General features: G+C 32.7%; 1 pseudogene; it reads right to left on the reverse strand.

Moving 5' to 3' along the window:
* Positions 1-2,619: 2,619 nt before the first annotated feature.
* Positions 2,620-3,218, reverse strand: LOC131152705 (large ribosomal subunit protein eL14z-like; annotated as a pseudogene).
* Positions 3,219-5,564: the final 2,346 nt, after the last annotated feature.

The following is a 5,564-nucleotide window of genomic DNA, read 5'->3' on the forward strand; positions in this document are numbered from 1 at the left end:
GGAAATCAGGAATTTTGAACTTCAACATCCTCGACCTAGTTGCACCATTAAGTCTTGCTGGTCGAGATGATGGTCGAGCTTCTCAGGATTTCGTCCAACATGATATCTTAGAAACTTGACTAGTTCGCCCTTCAGGGTCTTCATGGATTAAACATAACTAGGCTCCACAAAGCCCAACACATGATTAATGTTTTCTCGGCTTCTCTGCACACAGCAATCATATGGCTAAACCATTGATATTCCTTTAGCCTAAATTCTATCATCTACTGTCAAAAATCTGAACCAGGCTTTCCATAAACACATTGAGATTCTTCTAGGCAATAAAGAATGTCAAAACCAGTCATTCCACAAAAATTATCACTTCTGTTCCTCACTGCCTCCCAATTCCCATGCCATTTTTGTAGAGAAATTACTGTCAAGGGCAGGCTTCCAAACAAATATATCCTAACCACTTTTTTCGGCCGGCACATTATGCAAAATTTCTATTGTTCTATCGGCACCAACCAATTCCAGTAATAAATCAAAGTTCCAGTTGTTATTCAGCCAACAATCCTTAATACACAGCTTCTTGTTCGAAATATCTTCAGTGCTCACAAATAACGGGCTTGATGTCAGCCACCTATCGAGACAAAAAGAAGAGTTCCCACCTCTCACCAAAATTTTAACATCATCCATAACTTTCATAATGGTGGCCGTCATTAATCTCCATAACCGAGAGTCATTTGATCTCCCTTTCCTTATTAATAAATGATCATTTCTGTAATATTTAACCCTGAAAAAAATCTGCCTATAGATAATTAGAAGTGAGCAATCTCAAAGCAAATTTCATGCAAAGAGATTTCTTGACTCATTTTTGCTCCCTTGATGAATAACATTGTTTTGTTTCTTTTCTTTATTCTTTTCTTCTTTTCTTTTTTTCCTTATTGGCAATCAATTATGTTCCTTATTGAATTATGCATGATTCATCCGTGACCAAAGGATATAGAAAAAATAAAAAACCTTTTTTTTTTGTTTTAAGCTTAGCCATTCATCACACTTCTAGGGAATTCTTTTCAAAGGTGTTGATAATTGTAATAACAATTCATTTGATTTCATATTCATTGAAAGTTTAGGACAAAAATGCTTTAAGAGTGTATGTACCACATGGAGTGAAAATAAAAATGTCAAATCTCAACTAGGAAGAATTTGTATGTATCATCCTTAATTTGAAGCTTAAAATTATGACATTTTAATAATAATCCTTGTATGATTTAAATGAAATGAAAAAAATTTGTGACACTCCATAGCTTTGTACTTGAAACCAAAGGGCACATGTATGTGGAAGGTATTTTGACAAAGTTGTTCATTTCTCTAAGAGTCCGTTTGGATCAAGAATTTTATTTGAGAAAAGGAAAAGGAAGGGAAAAATTATTTTTCATTATATTTTCTTACTATGTTTAATACTATTGAAAATGAAAGTTTATTTTAAGATGACTAAAAGTATAAAAAAAAATCATATATTAATTATGAGTAGAATCAAAATTTTGTTCATAGATATGGTATTTTTTTTTTCTTTTTTATTTTCCTCGATAACCAAATATAAAAATGCAAATTCTTTCATATTTTCGTTTTCTTTCCTTAGTGTTTTCCAAGTTCCAAACATAGTCTAATGGTCAGTTTGGATCAAGAATTGCATTTGGAAAAAGGAAAGAAAAAGAAAATAAGAAGAAAACTAATTTTCCACTATATTACCATTTATCTCTCTATATTAAATACCATTTAAAATAACAAATTATTATAATATGATTAAAAATTAAGAAAAACCAAATGTTAAGAATGTGTAAAGTTAAAATTTTATTCATTGATTTGATATATTTTTTATTTTCTTTCTCACTTTCCTAAATAACCAAACATGTAAAAGTGGAATCCTTCTTATTTTTCTTTCTTTTCCCCAATACTTTTCAACTTCCAACCAGACCGTAAAAGTTTTTGTTTTATTTTTTTTCCCTCAAAACATTTAACATATATTTATTTTTAAATATATTTATGTTTTTTATGAGCATAAATCTGCTTGATTGGTTTTATTTATAAATGAAGTTAGGAGATTTATGTAACTTCATAATTTTGCCTTAAAAAATAAAAATGAGTAGATGTTTGTGAGATGAAAATCTACAAAAAGAAAATAATAATTATACAACCAAAAAAGGAAATGATACAACTAGATCTTATTTGTCCGAGATAGATGGGCAATTGCTAGAGAAATTATTAGCTACTCTTGGTGCGCCACTCACTTTGATTCGGCACCCAGTGCATCAATCATACAACGATACATTATCTAGATGTGTTGGGCGCATATTGTGGGGAAAAAAGAAAGACTAAGAAAAGTCTTGGCTTGGTTTGTGACCCTAGTGAGATTGTGTGGGAACTTAGAATATATTTATTTTAGTAGTTGGGTGCATTTTCTTTAGATGAGAGAATGGTCATTTGAAGCTCGAGTTTGACGAAATTTCAGTATATTGCTCTCGCTGGTATGAAGATTATTTCTACCCATCTTGATCGTTCATCAGCATTCCCGTTTCTCTGCTATGAATACCCACATTTTTTTTTATTTTATTATTTTTTTTTTGAGGTCCAGCCATAGAATACAAATGTCTCATTAAACTGCTCTTAAATTTTCAACCCTGAAAACCAAAATCCATAAAAAAAGCAAAGAAATACAGCTTGCTGAAAATCATAACAAAAATGGAAACCCAACAAAAAATTGATTAGGATGCGTTCTGTTTTTTCAGCTTTGCAAGTTCCTGCCTGACCACTCCAGCCCTCTTGATCTTTGCCAACATCAGCTTAAACCCATCAAAGTCATTAAGGGAAGCTCTCCTCTTCTGAACAATCAGCTTCCTGCCCCAAGAGCTATTCTCCCACTTGTTCTTAACATCAGCAGCCTCCATTGCGTTGATCAGTGTCTTCTTCTTTGGGACCCTCTTGATGTCAATTTTCATATCTGTGAGGGAAAGCCTCTTAAAATTCATTTAACATCTCACCATATCAGGGGCATCAACAAGCGCTCGATTTTGATCGATAACGTCGACGATCACGACGAGTTTTCCATATTCCTTCCCGTAGTTCACAAGAGCGACCCTTCCGATCTCAACGTACCGCTTAAACGGCATTTCTTAGGGTTTACAGAGTAATTACTTGTGCGAAGCAGAGAGCTTAGGGTTAAAAGAAAATGACGGGCTATGAATACCCACTTAGCAAGCCCTTTTCTTGTGTTTATATTGAAATCAATCTTAGGGCGATGAAGGTTGTTGGTTATCCAAGAGTTGTATATTCTTGATCATTATATATATATTGTTGATTGGTGATGTCTAGATTGGCTAGAGGGATTTGTATTTATAATCTCACTTTTTTTTTTTTTTTGGATTACGCATCGGGTATCCACGCGTCCGTTTTACGGTTCACGTGACTAATCTTGCGCCCCTTGAAGTTGACCCTACAATTCCAAAGGGAGGATAAATTCAGAAGTCCATGGGTGAAAACGAGTTCGGGAGGGTTTGAACACCTGATCTCGTGAGAGGTACTCCCGCAACTCGCACTGCCACTTGAATCACACCCTGGGGTTTATAGTCTCACTTTTGATATAGTGGAAGATTTGCCATATTTCAACCCAATGATTTTAATATTTTCAATCCATGTAAAAATTGTTCTCCTCTCTTGTGGATGGATTTGTGATTTGTTTGTGTGTAATTAACTTGTGTGGTTTGATTTCCGACTGAACTATTGTTATTCCCATTAAACTTGCAAAAAGAGAATAAAATATTTCCTTGGGCTTGCTAGACTTTGGTATCACCCCAAGATGATATAATATGAGAGCATGTGGATAATGCTAAATAGTCTAGCTCACTTACGATACTTTTGATTATTAATGTAGTACACACCAAATAATTCAAAAATGTGTTGTATTTTTTCTATGTTATAAAAATTGTCTCCTAACCAACAACAAAATTTGGTCCATGTGATCAATAGCAATTTTATGGGTCATGTTTTCCTTAATGAACAAAATATTTTGAGTATTTGGTTATTATACTTTACTAGAAATCAATTGTATTCTTTATTAGATTATGCATGTTGTTTTGCAATCAAAGGATGTGAATTACAACTTTTTTTTAGCTCGATCGACTAATGACTGTGCTACTAGAATTAATCCTTTCACATATGTCGATAAATGTAATTGCATTCTATTGCTTTCTTATTTAGAGAAAATAAAAATGACATCTAACATTTCTAGCTTTTGTAGGCCTAATTATCTTTTAAATATTAAATTACAATATTTAACTACTCATATTGTTTAATAAACAAAGTAAATGAAAATAAATTGTGATTTATAACAAATTGTAATCATATAATGTATCAAAGGAAAGACATTGCAAATGTTTGATACATCTTCAATAAGCATAAGTTTGTGTGAGAAGCTTTTTCTATGAACTAAATTGATGAAATTCATTGTAGCTTCATAATATTGCCCAACAATGTTTGACTTATAAACTAAATTGATGAAATTCGTTGTAGCTTCATAATATTGCCCAACAATGTTTGACTTACATTTATTTAAGAATGAAAATGATCAATCATTCCTTGTATTATAGAAACAAGAGATGAAAAGGCAAGGAATAAAAATAACATATTAAACAAATATTAGATATTATTGACCTTGTAGAATAATGATATAATCCTAGATAGAATGATTGATACTACCCAATAAAATGGGTGATTAATTTTGTAGCAATTAATATAAAATTATACTTTTATTGGCAAGGTAGTTTATATGAGCACTTTATATATATGGATAAGCACCCTTGACTCAAAAGTTTAAGCCTTTAGGTCTTGGGTCCATTAATCATGCATGAACACCCATCTTTCACTCTATTTTTTCAACATTAAACAAAATCACAAGTAAAATTCTAAACAATATTCTCCTCACTTATGAGTTCCAACCACTCTCATTTAAACGGAAGTCATTAGTTCTCATGCAGCCAACAAGAAGTCATTAATTAACCCTAAGAAAAGGCATGAAATCATGGGATTTAACATATCAACACTCCTCATCCACATGTCCGTATCGGCAAGAACACATTTATAAACACTCGAGCCTATTTCGAACTGTCCCTTTGGGAGCGAGCCTAATACTCCAATCATTGCTCAAGTGGGCCTTACTCCTATGTCTTCCTAGTCTTGAGTTACATTCGACGTACCTTTGAATCAATCCTACTTCCCACATCTTAACTTTATTCAAATCCATTTACTAGGCCCAGATGATTCTTATTGGCCACAGGTATACACTTAGTCCTTAAATTGTTAATTAACCCTAAGAAAGGTGTAGCAACATGCCTATTTTACCATAATTTTTTTTTTCCTTTCTCACATACAAATACCAATCTTAATAACAACCCTGATACCAATATAGCAAAATCAACCCAAACTTGTGGGTGCCGGGGATACACCTGTCATACACAGCGAACACCTAAACAGCGAAAAATATAAATTACATACATACCATCCAACAGTTACAATACCAGAGTTCTACT

This window comes from Malania oleifera, chromosome 4 (assembly GCF_029873635.1).
Source record: "Malania oleifera isolate guangnan ecotype guangnan chromosome 4, ASM2987363v1, whole genome shotgun sequence".
Lineage (NCBI taxonomy): Eukaryota > Viridiplantae > Streptophyta > Magnoliopsida > Santalales > Ximeniaceae > Malania > Malania oleifera.